Genomic DNA, 16,809 nt, shown 5'->3' on the forward strand with positions numbered 1-16,809 from the left:
GCGAGCTTGACAATGTGGCATGCACATAATAGGTCCACAGATGAAGTTCAACAAATATCAGCAGATTCACACGTATGGAGCCAGTACATTGACTCTACCTTTCCAGGCTTTGCCCGAGAGCCAAGGAATATTTAACTCGGTCTTGCAATGGATGGCATGAACCCATTCGCTCAACTTCTTATAACAGTGTGTGGCCTATAGTCCTTGTCAACTATAATATCCCTCCATGGCTTTCTACGAAGAAATGACATCTCATCCTTAGCTTACTCATCCCTGGCTACTACAAAGTCAAAAATATAGATGTGTATCTTCGTCCATTAGTCGATGAGCTTAAGATTTTGCAAGATATGAGCAAGCGCAATGGTGGACGGTCCACCAATATTCAAGTCTTTCTCATGTGGACGATACATGCCTTTCCGGGATTTGGAGAGTGCTCAGGTAAATAGGCTTCCGTTCTCGTTGGTAATATCTATATTTTATCTTGTTCAAGTTTGTATTCTTTGGATAGAGGTGTTGGAATAGGTTTGGTTACCTCAGGTTATCATGCATGTCCATTGTGCGGGCTATAGTTAGACTCCCGAAGGTCATGAACCATGAAGAAGATGGTATATCAAGGACATGCCGCTTTCTTGCCAGAGGGTCATGAACTCAGGGAAGGTTTTCTTGGACGATCTCCAACACGTATGAATGCTGCAAGCTGGTATGAGCTGAAAATGGTCCACACAGAGTCACATCCAAACGGAATGCGACGGTTCTCAATTTTCTATGAGTTGCCATATTGGACCCACTTATAGATCAACCACTTGTTGGATCCCATGCATATTTTCAAGAATGTGGGCAGCTTGCTATGGGACCACATCACACGAAAGAGAGACACTATAGGGACACAAATGGATTTGAAGAAGGTAGGCAAGATGGAGGCACACCAAAGATCCAGAACACCACAGAAGAAGGTGGTCTTGAAAGCAGCTCCACATTCCCAAAATGGGAGAGGTTAGAAAGAGAAAGGTGTTTCCAAGAACAAGAATTACTAAGAGAAGAGCGAGAAAGACTTAACGAGAGTATAAAACATGTGGATTCTTCTGTGGCCAAGGCTATACAGAAGAATTTGGAGCTTTGTGCAAATGCATTGGCTCAGATGTGGCAAGACAGATTGGAGTTGAAAAATGTGTTGCATGAAGCTTCTATGGAGTTGGGTGCATTGAAGGAATTAGACCAACTACGGGAAAAGAATGCAATGCTGGAGCATTCTCAGGTCAAAATGTGTTCAGAATTAGAAATTCTCAAGTTGGACATGGATAGAATGTCAAAACAGTTAGAAGCTCTATCACAAGGTAATAGGTTTGTCAGTGTAGCAGCATCCACAGAAGTTGAAGTTTGTGAGGAGAAGCTTGATTTCAAAGCTTCCTTACACAAGGTGTATCTTCTTGGTGGCCATAATGGTGAAATGTGGCTGGATCATGTGGATGTTTACTGTCGAACTACACACGAGAGCTAAATAGTGTCTCGCCAATGTTGAATCCTCGTAATCTTGGCTCCAAGAGGAATAATTTCATTACCTCTACCATTGAATGGTTTGGTCACTGAAGGATTTGATTCAATTTGACTACAAAATGTGCCATTGATTCTTTTGGTATTTGTTTGAGCTCATGTATTTGTTGGAGTGCTATTTTCATTATGTTCTTGTACAAAAAAGTCTGTATAAGTAATCATCTAGTTGGGTGCCAATTCTATTTAACTTTTTACCTTCTTATTGTAGGAGCCAAGTTGCCACAATTCCACCCAACAACTTTCTTACTTTAAGGGATTCTCTCTTACCTAATCATTAATGATAAGTAGACACATTTTCGAAGTGGTCAATCCATGTTAATATATCTCTAGTTGGGAGTGCAAATAATGATTCAAGTTTAATCTTGTTATTCATATCTCATTGCATGTGACCCTAGTTGGTCGTGAAATTAATGAGAGACCGACTTGTTCATTTATTTATATCATTAGATTCGATATTGATGTTAGTATTGAATCTACTGGATAATATTTTATCATGTATTTAGGATACATTTTTGCATTTGTGAATGTTGGGGATACTAGAGTTTTGTTGAGAGGAATTAGGCACAGTCATGGCTATTTAAAAGAGTGCATTCTCCACTGAATACATAGGGACCACATATGTAGGAAAATGCAAGAGCACTACCAAAGAGAAAGAGAGAGAGAGAGAGCAGTTTCCTTCTTGCTACAATAGATTGTGAGAAGTGCCTTTCTTTATCTTGCACTACAACAAAAAGGCCTCTTAGATGCAATTTTAGACCCAATTTTTAAATTGAGAGAAAATCTTATAAGCATGTCTATAAGCCTGTTTATTTGTGCATCTACCATTTAGCATCTATAGTTGCATGTATGAGGAAATCCACATGCACCAATAGACACGCTTTAGACGTGCATATTATACACGCATGAATACAAGTGCATACGAAAACCAAAATTGTTATTTATTTAATTTCTTTTGTGTGTCTACAATCGCATCTACATGGAAAATTAGACGGGCACATAGACACGTTCATAGACGCGCTTTTAGATGCGGCAGTAGACACGAACGCAAAACCAAAAATCTCATTTAATTCCTTTTTATTAATTTTAATTATATAGCGCATGTATGGGCATGTGTATTCTGCATTTTAGACGCGAGTATAGATACGTGTTTTCTGCAATTTAGACGCGCAAATAGATGCGAAGCACAGAATTGGAAAAAAAAAAAGTAACCACATGCTCTCTCATTTTTTTTTTCCCCTCCCATACATCAAATTGTGCATTTGGGAAAAACACAATGGATCTCAAGGCACGAGAATTGAAAACAAAAATCCATATATTCATTATATATAAAATGCATTTACATGGAGAGTTTAAGTGCTTGCGACGTAAAGTGTGGCCGCAAGCAGTATGCTCAAAGATTGATAATAGATATACAAGGAAATAAGGCCATAGATGAGGTATGGTGCTCCTTTAGGAATTTGAAGAAGAAACATCTTCGCTAACACCACCATCGCTACTAGTGTCGCTATGCTCCACATCGGGGTTCGCTTACACACACAAAAGATCAAGGTTGCTTACGTACAATTGCAAAGAAAAAGTTATAATTAGCTATACTTTTAATAGGAAAGTAAGAAAAACATACCTCCTCTAGTTGTTGAATCCTCATAGCCCGATTGTATTGCTCCTCAGTGATGAGACCCTCCTCATAGAAGTGAAGCCATGTGGCTACGCAGTTATGGCCTCGATGGTAATCTACCTCTCTAGGAGTAGGTATCCAACCAACGATAGTAGTCTGCAAAAAAATTATGATATATACAAACAATTATGAGACACAATGTATTAGAACAAATTATATAAAGAATTGAAAAAAATATAAATATTAAAAAATTAGAAATCAAAATATACTTACAAACTCTGCCTCTCATGACTCTTTGCCACCTCATCCATAATATGATGATCCCATGGTTTTCATTTGGATGTGTCACGCCTCTGCGTGATGGCAACTCTTCACTTTCTCTGCTGCTTTTTTCTTAGCTTTCTTCCACTCTATGCGGTGGCACATAGGTGGTTGGCTATAGGCTCCATGCCCCTCCTCCTGTCTTCGTAATGACTCCTTGGCATGTGTCATGAGGTGGGATCTTTTGTTGTGAAGAAAATCCCTCACTTTTGTGCATCCCCAATCATCCGAGAATCACTAACCCTCAGGATTTGGGTACCTCCTATGGACTGCCCTCAACACCTCCTACCACAAGTTGCTTTTCTGATTCTTGAAGTAAAAGAAACAATCTTTATACATTGCATGTACGATGTTCCTCATGTACGCCATTACATCCCTTCCTTTATCATCATGGAAAATGCCACCAATATCTGTAACTCTATAGTACTAGCGTACTGCCTCCTCTACGTGATCTTCCGGTGAGGGTGATTGCTCACCACCTCCTAGGAAACCCCCATACAAGCCTCTTTCTCCCCCTCGACTCTCCCTCCTCCCTCTCTATCTACTACCCTATGCCTCGCTGGATGCACGTGCTTCTGCAAATGCACATGCGTCGGCTGACGCTTGTGCTTTAGTCGATACATGTACAGGCGCTGCACGTGGAGTACCTGCAATTGGAGGTTGGACATTTGGTGTTTGGGAAGCAGTGCCAGGCAAAGACATCATAGGCGTTCCAGACATGACGCTAAACACCTCATTTGCTGTGGGAGTGTAACGTGTCCCCTAGTATCATCCAGGGCACGTCTTAGCAATCCATCGGAAAGGATGTCTAGAAAGCTCCACCTGACATTCCCATGGAATGTTATGGGTTTTGCGATCTAGTTCTTCCCGCGTCTGCCACGTAGCGGAAGTATCCTGGCCGTTCCCACTTAGGATTGACCGGAATTAGGGTTTTCCTAATGGGTCACTAGCTAACAGCAACTAGCGTCAGACCTGAGCGAACTACTTTACGCAGAAACGCCAGGTCCGAAGCAGATTCACGCTACACTTGGTTCAAGGAGAAGGGGAAACGAGAGGGATGCAAAGCTGAACCTCTCTGCCATAAGGCATAGTCCCATTCTGTTCCCCTAAAACAACGTAAATCGAGTAAGACGTAACTCTAGGTCATCGTTCTCGTTATTCTTTTTGATGATGATGATCATTCCGCTGTCTTTTGAGATTTATGAGAAAAGTTCCCGGCTAACCGGGACCACCCAACCGTAGGACGGCCCCATGGTCCATCCTCCACACTTTCCTTGGTTTGGTTTAGTTATGTAATTATCTAACACATTAATTTGACATATAACAATCAACTTCTTTAATTAATCTTGTTAAGCACTGGTTCCTTCACGTAATCTTATCACGTGACATATAAAAACAATATCAAGCAAGTTCTTTTAACATCTCATCATTTTATCTTTGAATTACAAGGAGTTCCGCCCGTAGGCTTGTCCATAGTCTGCCCGGAGGCTAACAAGTAATCTCCAGGGATTACTATTCCAAGCTTTCGCCCATCAACTAGTATGCGGGCCTCGGGATCTAGTCCTTAGTCACATTAGCCTCTTGTGCAGGACCCGGAAGGCGAGGAATTTACGGCCAGAGCCCCCCCGGCACCCAAGCGTCCTCTTGCTCCAAGTAGAACTCAACGGAGAGACCTCTCGCGGCGGGTTCGGTCCAGGTTCCCGGTGCGGTCAACAACCCCCTTGGTTAGGGTCAGGCAGGCAGTCAGGGGTAACTGAAGCTGCCTCTCCCTTCAGGCCTTTAACCTGAAGTAGTAGGTACTTGTTTAATTTATAATTCATAATTCAAACAGAGCCCTAAAATCTCTAGCAAGCACAAACATTTCCATTAATCAACCCAGTTGTATGGCAAACTGCTAAAGCAGTGTTCTTTCCTTTTTGAGTGTATCAGCAGTCGTTTTCAAGATGTCTTGTAACTTGGCAAGATCCCTTATATTCGGATGTAGGGTATACCTAGCTTGGTTAACCCTAAGGTACCTTAGATATGCTGGTTTCTATTTTTCAACTTTCCTTATTTTGAAGGATATCCAAAAACTATGTCTTTTTGCAAGATAACTTGCGTAAGGATCTTCCGTCTTTAAAAAGGGTTTTTTCCTTTTCTCTTTGTGAATTGATCACAAAATGATTTCATACATGTTGTGCAAGTCTGGTGACGGAATAATCTGTTTAGATTCCTTAAGCTGACGTATGTCAGGCCTAGGGTTTCTTCATTTAAGAACCTTAGGGACGAACCCTAATTTCTTATCTTTATGAATTTATTGTCCTTGCGGTAAGGTAAGTAGTCCAGTGTTTTTTTAGGGTATGAATGTTTCTATGTTTAGATTGGTCCGGTTAGCTTTTGGAAAGATTGGTTTGGTCAACTTTTGGGAGGTAATCTTAATCGTCTTGTCACGGTTTTACTATCTTTGATTAACTTTCTCAGTCAATACAATTTAATTTGGCATATAGCATAATGCCATAATGATACAAAGATACTCCTTGGGACAAGGCCTAGCTAATGAATTGGTGAATACACACTTTATTAGTTCCAAGTCCTCAATTTGCAGGGGAAAAGTGCTAATAGAGTGTCATCTAGCAATTCCCCACTACATTTTCTTTCCAAATGAGTTCGTATATCTAATTTTTATACTTGTTAATTCCTAACATCTAACTTCCGTTTTTTAAAGATGAACTCATGTCAAATAACAACAGTTGCTAAGATGTGCAATTAGCAAAGATAACTCCCTAGTAATTTGAGCATCGAAAGAAGCCTTTCATGAATTTAGCCATTTTACTATGATTCGTTGCGAAAGGAATAAGACTAATGGTGCAATATATAATTTCTTCATTTTAGGACTATATTACTATAGTAAATGGATAGTTTTTGCCTATTATTCTATAATGCTTGATGCAATTTGAAGAAAGCCAATTGTCATTTATAAGCTAACTACTTCGTTAAAAATAACTTGAACAAATAAATATATTTCCTTAACAATTATTCTTTGCATGATTGACTAAAAACCCGAATTAACAAGAAGAAGAAAACTTGGCTTTGAGGTGAGATATCCACATGGATACCGGGAGATGACCCTCCCACAGCTACACCTTGGACTTTCTTCGGCGGCATCGTAGTTCGAACGTGAGATAGCCTTTTTCTTTTTCTTCTTGGAATTCCACCGTCTTCTCCTTCCTTTTCTTTTTCCTTTTCCCCACTCTTCCTCCTTCACTCCCTCTACTTCCCTCCCTCACTTTTATCTCACGGCTAATTCTTCCTTACGGGATACCATACAAAGCCGTGATGATGACTTCGATTTTTAGGACATGGGAGTGTGTGGACACTGGCTTGTTTGATAAGACTAAGAATACAAAGCTTAACTATGAGAGAACTTGCACAAAAAGATTTGAAAGTGAGTGAAGGGATTAACGCAAGAGAATGGAAGTCTGCAAGGTAGCCTAAGGACAAAGAAGGCCTATGGTTGTGACCTGAAAAATCTAAAGAGCTATGAGGAGGGGAAAGAGCAAGGGCTTAAGGGGGAAATTTAAACCCGGGGTAGGACTTTTAGGGGATTAAAATCCGGAGGGGAAAAGAACAAGGCTTAGGAGGGGATTATACCAGGAGGAGGGAAACAAGGCCTTACGGGGGGATTTAGAATCCCGGGAGGGGGGGGGAATAAGGGCTTAGGGGGGGATTTAGAATCCTGGGAGGGGGGGGGGATAAGGGCTTAGGGGGGGATTTAGAATCCCAAGAGGGGGGGGGAATAAGGGCTTAGGGGGGGATTTAGAATCCCGGGAGGGGAGGGGGGGGGGCGGAATAAGGGGCTTAGGGAGCCCACCTTGGAACCTTCCAAGGTGCTTCTGGAAGGCCACGTGGGGGGGGGGGGGGGGGGGAAACAGCTAATTCGGGGTCAAACGACGGACTGGACTACTGCAGTCGTTGGTGGTGTGATGGAGGGCGGACGGTCGGCGTGGCAGTGGCGAATCGTTTCCTTCCTTTAGCTCGAAGCTATGGCGGTGTTCGGATCTTCTCACGGCCTCCCCCCCAGCATTCTCCATCCTGAGGCCCCTCCCCTCCCCTTGTTTAAATAGTGGAGGGAGGGAGAATCTTCTCCTCCTGCGTGTCGACACGCATGCCCTCCCTCCCTCCACAAGCTCCACCAAGGAGCTTCAGAACTCCTTCTATTCCCCTCCCCCTCTAGCTCGTCAGTCGGCTGGAGGGATAAGGGGGGAAATAAATAATTTATAAAAAAAAATTCAAAAATCCCGATCCATTAATTCCCATGCGGACTTTTACAGGGAGAGTGGCCACGGTGTCTAGTCATCTCTCCCATGAAGTCTTTCTTACTAGGAAAACCTCCAAAAAAAGCATTGACTCCTCTGTTAAATAAGCCCAATGTATCATTCATGTGGTCCAAATCTGGGTCATTGCTAGATGAACCAGGATGCGTCATCTGCAAACAAAACATAAGAATAAGAAAAATTTGCTAAACTACAATATTGTGTAAATTGTACTATTATGTAACATATTCGTACAATTCCAAAAATAATTTTTTTAAAAAAATAGAGCTGGCACGTATATAATCGCATCTAAGATGCAGAATAGACGCGCTCTCAAACACTTCCCTGAAGTCAAACCTTCTTGTCAGAGCGCGTGTATATTCACGTCTGAGATGCACAATAGACGTGCTCTCAGACACATCCCAGAAGTCAAAGCTTCTATGCGAGTGCGTGTATATTCGTGTGTGATATGTAGAATAGAAGCGCTCTCAGACGCGTCTCTGAAGTCAAAGCTTCTGGGTAGAGCGCATGTATTCTTGCGTCTGAGATGCAGAATACACGTGCTTGGAGACGCGACTGCAGATGTGGTGATAGCAAACATAGCTGTGTGTTTATGTCTACGTCTACACTAAAATCTATACGCGCTGTTAAACGTGCTAAGTTGACTGCTCTCAATTCGACAACCTCTATTCATGATTTATTTGTGATATAAGAACCTCAATCATAGATCCTAAGATAGAGAGAGAGAGAGAGAGAGAGAGAGGACTCACCTTGGGTCTTTGGTGTGGGCGGTGGTGGCCCTGCTTCCTTCCCCTTCTTTCTCTCCTTGGTGAGTTGTTCTCCCTTGATGTGCTTGGTGCTTGTTGTCTCCTCTCTTTGCTTCTTGTTCCTCTTGTTCTCCTCTCTTTTGTTCTCTCTTTCTTCTTCTCCTTGGCTTTCTTCTTTCCCCTCTTGTCTCTTTGAAGTGAACGAATAGGTGAGTCATGAGGAGGTGAGTCATCAAGAGACTAGTGGAGGTAGACTACATGTCGGCTGAACTCGAGCTTCAGAATGCGCAAAAAATGTAGAAAATGTGCAATTTGAAAAGAAATGAATCAAGTATCTTTTGAATTTTGGCCTTTACGTCTATTTTTGCATGTATATGCATGTCTAAGTTTACGTAAACACGCTTATAGACGCGGATTTAGACGCGCAGATAGACGCAGATCTAGACGCGTAGTTAGACGCAGTTATATACACGCATTTAGAACGCTTGCATTTTTATGATGAGTTTTTATATTTAAGATAAGTTTTGATAGTAATTTATTATCATAAGTTTTTATGTATTTATGATAAGTTTTGTGTATTTAAAATTGAGATCTTAGAATAATTAATATGCCTTGAAGTTTTTATGTAAACATATGAATAACAAATTTGATGTTGTCATGAATTAGGTTTAATCATGTTGTCGTCATTACCTAGTGCGGTGCATGCTGATGAGTCAATGAGCACATCCTCAAGTGAGGATGAAACATTACGTCTTCATAATCGAGATGCATGGCTACGACAAAAAATTAAATGCATGTGTGATCGTTGTCGAGGGTGTATTTTTCGAGCACGTTGAGTTGCAATGTCACACCTCAGCATGTATATAGAATGGGACCGAGAAAAATCACTGGTATTCATTGTTTTTTAACAACAAGATTGCTAGTCTATGTTACTCAATATATATCAATGTACATGTAACTCCCTTTTGTGGTTGAGTAGGATGCAGTGCCACATCCTCAGATGCTCCCTCCCAGGCATCGAGAGGCTAGAAAATGTCGACGCGAGGAGGCAAAGTCTTCAATAAGAGTGGAGACTAACGACCATGATAGTAGCCCTCAAAAAATTTCCCATCAAGTTGTAGAGGATGAGATTTTTGACAACATGGTACACGATCTATTTTCACAACCGGTTTAGGGAGAAGGTCACTCTACGAAGCCAGATGACCCACTATACGTAGCATCACCTACTCCATTGTATGAAAGTTGTACGTACTTCGTTCTTCGTGTGTCCCTCGAGATACTTAACTTGCAAACAATTTATGGATGGAGTAATGTCAGTTTGAATGCGTTATTGAAGTAGGTATCAATTCAATTTGGTTTATGAATCATAATATTAATTGTTCTATTTTGAAATCAGACACAAATATATATTGGTGGTTTTTTAACTCACTTTAAAAATATATGTAGGTTATTATCACAAATGCTTCCAAAAGGAAACAAATTGCCAACTAAGAGAGAGCAAGCAAGACATTACTTGACATCTCTAGGAGACCTCAATTATGTCAAGATCCATGCATGTGTCAATGATTGTGTCTTATTTCGTGGGATTCATGAGTTCACACGAGAGTGTCCTGTTTGTGGCGAATCAAGATACGAAGTGAAGATGAAATCAATGGATTTGTCTCGTAAGGTTTTGCGATATTTTTTTATTGTTCCATGTATTCAACTTATGTTCAAGTGTAAGTCTATTGGAAAGCTCATGTCATGGCATGCTAGTCATCGTTCAAGTGATGGAAAATGGAGGATCCCTACAGACACACCGACATGGCAACATATAGACAATTTGTGGCCCGTTTTCAAAGAAGAGCCAAGAAATTTGAGATTTGGTTTAGGTATGGATCGAATCAATCTATTTGGCATCAAAAGCACATCATACAGTGTATGGCCAGTGGTATTGGTGAACTATAATATTCCTCCATCCATGGCAATTAAAAAGGGACATGCAATGTCATCCCTTGTGATTCTTGGAAAGCATAAGGTAAAAAACATGGACATTTACTTAGAGCCTTTGATTGAAGAGTTAGAAATGTTATGGGAAGGTATTGAGGTGCAAGATACAAGCGTATTTGCATCCTCTAGAGATTTCACGTTGAAGGCCATGTTGTTGTGGACCATGCATGACTTTCCAGGATATGGAGAGTGTTCAGGTACGTGTACATAACTCTATATTTAAAATTCAAGACTTGAATCAATTCCATGTTATTAATTCACTTGTTTGTTCAGGTTTAACCACATTAGGATATCATGCATGTCCTATTTGCAGTCCCTCTCTAGTTTTCTCTAGGCCGGCACATTTAAAGAAGGTTATCTATGACAATCATCTCATCGATTTCTTCCTAGTGACCATCCCAAATATGTTCTCCCTACTAATGAAATGACTCCACAATCTCTAACCATTCGAGATTCGAAGAAGAGATGGATTAATGCTAACAGCCACCCTCCACTCGGCATGAGAAGGTAAGAAGTATATTTCTCTCGATTGACTTTAAAGTATTTAGCATGATGAATTGTTTACATAATATATTGCTTGTTTGTTAGGTTCTCTATATTTTTTCGTCTTTCATATTGGACTGAACTCAAGATCAATCACTTGTTGGACCCCATGCACATATTCAAAAATGTTGTATCTACATTATGCGATCACTTGATAGGGACTCGTGATTCAGTCAATGTAAGGGAGGATTTACGTAACATTGGTCGCATGAGACAAGCCTGGCCACGCATCGGACCTAGAGGAAAGATTGAGCTACCCTATGCACCTTGAATGTTGTCAAAGAACGAGGAAAAAATAGTGAAGGAACAAATATGTAGCTTTCGAACACCCACAAGATGTATGAGATGTCTCAAGGGAGCCTTCATAACGAAAAAGAAAAGAGGTGTGGAGAAACTATCTGGTTTGAAGTCCCACGATTGGCAAAAAATGATTCAAATAAGGGTATCTCTAACCATGAATATAGTAATAAGTGGAGTAACTACGTGGAGACTTTGGGGTATGATGACTTTTTCCTCAACTAATCATTTGATCTATGAATATTATTTACATTCAGTTGATACTTCCTACTAGCATATCCCATTGTGTATCCAAAGATGTACGTGATATCATTTACAAGATGGGAGAGCTTGTGAGGTGTGTATACATTGTATTTTTTCATTATATATTGCATACATCATGTAGTGAATCTCTTTAAATTTCTACACAAAAATAAACAATTGTCAAATACATCCTGACAAGTATGTGAGCTCAAAGGAAATTGATCCAAACACATTGCAAGATGCTCGAGTATTATCTGTTGAGGTGGTTTTTTTGGTGGAGGAAATTTTTCCTCGCTCCATTTTGACTACTCAATTACATTTACTCATACATTTGATTGATGAGATCGCACTTTGTGGGGTAGTTCATGCAAGGTGGATGTTTTTTCTTGAGTGCTTCATGAAAACCTTGAAAGATTTTGTGAGGCAAAAAGCACGGCTTGAGGGAAGCATGGCTAAGGGTTGGTTAGTGCAATCATCCCTTGTTTATATATCTGAATATCTTGTTGAAGTGGACCCCTCTCAACCATGACTATGGAAAGACGATGAAGACTTGAGGATGACCTCTATAATGCCTCAAGGAAAAGGAATGATTAAAGTGCTAACAAAAGAAGAACTTTGTAAGTTAAATAGTTTTTGTGTGCTCAATAGTGATGTAATGAGCAAATGGGTGACACTATATAATGAAGCAAGGGCAAGAAGAAAAAGTGAAAGACAAGCATTTTGCACCAGATATAGACGTAATGTCTCATTTCCAAATCATCTAAATGCGCTCCTACATCCTATTGATATAGATTGGTTACATGAGGAAATGGAGAGAATGGAAAAAGAGGAGGAAATTAATATATCTCAAGAAGAGTGGGAATACGCACGAGGTTGCTTATCAAAGGTGAGTCATACTATCGATTAATTTGTTTCTAGTTATATTTTATATAATAAATTGACATGTTTGATCTTAATCTTTTACTACTAGTGCACATTATTCAATGCTATTTGGTGTGAGGGTAAATATCTTCAAGCTCAATGTATAGATGAAAAGAGAAATATCCAAGATTGTGGTATCCTTGCTCACTTTGAGGATGCCAATGGTACCATGGAAGGTTATTGTGGCTTGATCCAAGATATTCTGAAGCTTGACTTTAGACGATTCTTTATATATGTACTAGATGTGAAGTGGTTTAAAGAAGTGGTAACAAATGGTGAGCATTGCACAATTAGACATCATCCAAGTGGTTTTGTAATCATTGACTCTACAAAATTTCACCAAAACAAGAATGACACATTAGTACTACCTCAACAATGCGAGCAGGTATATATGTAAAAGGTAATTTTACAATATGTATACATGTGATACATATACACAATATAATAAGTATTTAAGTTTCTTGCTTTTGTTTTTCAAATACAGGTTGTGTATCATCCAATGGTAAACAATAATCGATGGTGGTATGTCATCCCTATATCTAATCGTTCAAAACCAATATATGGTAATATTACTGACATAGAGATAGCAGAAGATAATACAATAATTAATGATGATGTACATGATGACACCATAATGGATTATATGCGTGATATAGTACAAGATGAACCTCACGAATATGTTCAAGGAAACGCAAAAGAGGACAATAATATGGTTGATGATGATGAAGTTATTGAGAAATATAGCAACACATCTGATAGTGGGATAGACTTATTTGTTTCGTTACCTCTTGATAACATAGACCTAGAAGTAGATAGTTTAGCAAGGGCTGATCTCATTGAAGATGAGATGGATCATTCACTGTAACATACTTAATTCGCTTAATGATTCAATGTGTATTCTTAATTCTATGAAAAATATCATACGCACATGTGCATACTCAAGAATCAATAGTCAAGTTTAAAGCTAAATTGAATTTTCCATAATAAAAAGGAAGTATTTTTTATCATCTTCAAGTAGAGAAATTACAAGATACATGCAATGCTTGCTACTAATTGTATAATAAGGTTTGTGTCGCTTGTTGCTAATTACTTATATCAAGCTTGTCAACTAGAGGAACTGCTATTCATTAGAGAGTAATGCAAAAATAATTAATAACTCTGGTTTTTTTATTATATTAAGTCCAATTTCAGGTGATTAAATAATTATGTGTTTGAAACGTGTCTATATTCGCGTCTATCTGCGCGGATATATAGACGCAAAATTCGTGTCTATTTACATGCGCATATAGATGCAATGATAGATGTGCCTAACTTTGCACGTCTAACATGCGCGTCTATGCCTCGTTTCTATTGTGGTGTTGATTGCTTACAAAATGGAGACTAGGGTTTCTTCCATAGAGATGATGATCTACAGGGAAGATTTCTTGGATGAGACATTGCTACTTTCTAGGAGTTAAAATGACTCGCTCTTCTCCTTATGAGTCCAAGATTGCTTGCTTCTTCTTGTCTTGTTTTGATTTTCTTTTGCACCCTTTTCCCTCCTTATTTACAGTCTTTGTGGCCTTCCAAGACGGATCACTCTAGAGCGTGTGGTTAAACGTTATTATGCTTGCTTATTGTCCCTAATTTCAAATGTGTTTCTTTATATGAATGATATTGGAGTCAACAGTAGTTAAAATATAGTCATGTAATTTTCCACCCCATATTAATTTAAAAAACTCTCTTTTAAATTTTATCAAAATAATGGCAATTTTATAGTATGCCTCACAAATACAAAAGAAAATGAAAATTTTTTATTTGAATTTATTGACTTGAGTTCAAAAGGGTTAACGTGGCTTGCATATAAAAGATGAAGTCATCCATACTCATAGAAGAATAGTTTTTGGAAAAAGACATTAATATGTTAGTAAAGAAAAAGGAGATAATGACAATATCAAATATACAATTGTTTGAACTCTTTAGCTTTAAACAGAGCTTTATTAAATGCACATAAAGGATTGTAAAATCTAATAATTATAACTCCTTAATTTGAAACATCAAACATGTCTTTAATTAGTAAAAAACGTTGTCCAAAAGATTACTCTATAATGGATGTCATGGAATCACCTAGAAATGGAAACCACCCATATATATGCTAACAAACATAGTCTCCTAGAAAGGATAAGTATCCCTATCAAGTTTTCACTCAAGGAAGAACCATTCATAAAGCTTTGAGAAAGAACCATTTAAGCCTATCATTTACTTGAGAACATACCCCAATATCAAGTCAGAATCATCTAAAATTATCCCCATGACAATGTATGCACGGAAGACCATGTCAGGTCATCATCTCCTTTTCGAGGTGCTTTCAAGGAATACTATACAATTGCTATTAGCTTGTATTGAAAAATGGATTGTAAAGATTATATTTATGTATTTTGTCTATTTACACCACTTTGGGAGCTAAGAATAGCCCCAATATTTTAATATACATATGAGATGTTATTGTTATTTTTTATATTTTTGTGGTGTAACTTGGGTTACCTTTTCTCTTTCTTGGGCAAGATCAATCATTCACATGACATGGAATATTTTGAATACATGATAATGGGTGATTCTAAGATTAGTTGTCTTGTTATTAGGGAAAGCTAATCCTTAAAGATTCCACTTGGTTTGGTTCATTCAAATCCTTATCCATTTTGTTTAAGAGATTTTCTTTGAATGACCTTATCATAGGTAGTTCATTTCGAATGGGGATTAATATTGGTGAAACACAATCAACTAAGCTAGCACCTACAAACATGTTTCTTAGGTACAAAGAGTGTCTCTTAAAACCAAATCACAAAGTAGTTTAATTAACTAGATAATCATTTGGTATAGTTGAAGAAACTTACATCTATTTTATAACTAACATATGTATAAGGGCAACCCTTGTTGCTCTCTAGAGAGGCTACACTTGAAGAAGAAGAAGAGTCCCTTCAGCTCTCCTTGCTCCATCCACATAAGCTTCAAGAAGGGATTGTGCACCTCTGACAATGTAAGTATATATTCAATTTAGTTCAATATGAGGGCTGGACTAGTTCTTGAATAAATTTACAAGATTACTCTTACAAAAGAGGGGTTGTTATTGCAATTTGAAATAGATATCACAAGTTTGTTTTAAAAAAGGGGTCATCTTACTATTTGATAACCTTTAGATAGAGGATTTTGTAAATATTCCTTGAATGCATGTGATATTTGGAGTTTCTTATAGGTGCATTCCCTCCCTGTCCTTTCCTTCATCAAAGTTGTCAACCCTAGCCATCTAACCACCTATGCAAATTATGCAATTGTTGATATACTCTAGTAGTCAAATATCTTGCCTACATGGAATTTGTAATGAAATGCTAAAGCTCACTACAATGAGAGGAATAACATATAAATATACTGCATAAAAGATTAACATTCTTACTACTAATCCACGAAAACACAAATGATACTTAGATATAGCATCATCGAGCTTAGACTTGAGCATTTAATAGAGCTTTGCATTTTCAACCCAGATGAATGCACAAAGATTGTTTTAGAAAACTTCAAAATTCTAAAATTCACCAAAAGCCATGGGAGGTTTTACAGCCTCAATAAAGTTTCAGTAACAATAATCACTTGTAGGATTTGTCACACTTGTGGGGATATCTACTCCAACGACTCCAACTTTTGCTCAACCATCCGAAGGTGGCACTCCTATGGGTTCCAGTCTGAGAGATACCACCCCCATGGGTACACCAAATGTAGAGGGGTCTCCTAGATATACCCAAGAGCATAGTCACAGGTGGAAGAGGACACATCTTAGACATACCCCAGAGGGGTATAGATACCTTGTAGATGATAGAACATGAGCCATGATCATGAATGATGAGAGGAGGAGGTTGATGGCTCATATGAGAGAGTTGTGCCAACAATTTTTTCCACACAAGGTCTTGGAACTTTGGAAGAATATATTTTAGGGAAGCAAGGACTACATAGTAGCATCCTTGCATGAGGAGTTTCAAGTACCCACCATGGGTGATCGATTTTCCACGAGCTGGATGATGGATTGTATGCGCGTATATATGTCACATAGATGATTGGATACATGCAAGGTACTTAAGAGTGGCACCTCAAAGCCTGAGTGGCTAGACGTAGATGACTGGCATAGACTCAGGGAGGAGGCTAGAGATTCTCCAACACGAGGCAGCGAGGGCACAACTGGAGATAGGAGTGGTCCATCATGTTGGGAGTGGCAGCCACACGACTTATTTGGAGGACTTTG

At 38.9% G+C, this 16,809-nt stretch overlaps 1 pseudogene; it reads left to right on the top strand.

Annotated features, from left to right (window-relative positions):
* Positions 1-408: 408 nt before the first annotated feature.
* Positions 409-16,809, top strand: part of LOC148016182 (importin subunit alpha-1b-like) — a 39,600-nt pseudogene continuing 23,199 nt past the window's right edge.

The sequence above is a fragment of the Lygodium microphyllum genome, chromosome 23 (genome assembly GCF_053477565.2).
Source record: "Lygodium microphyllum isolate KBCC chromosome 23, Lygodium_microphyllum_v1.1.10, whole genome shotgun sequence".
NCBI classification, from domain to species: Eukaryota; Viridiplantae; Streptophyta; class Polypodiopsida; order Schizaeales; family Lygodiaceae; genus Lygodium; species Lygodium microphyllum.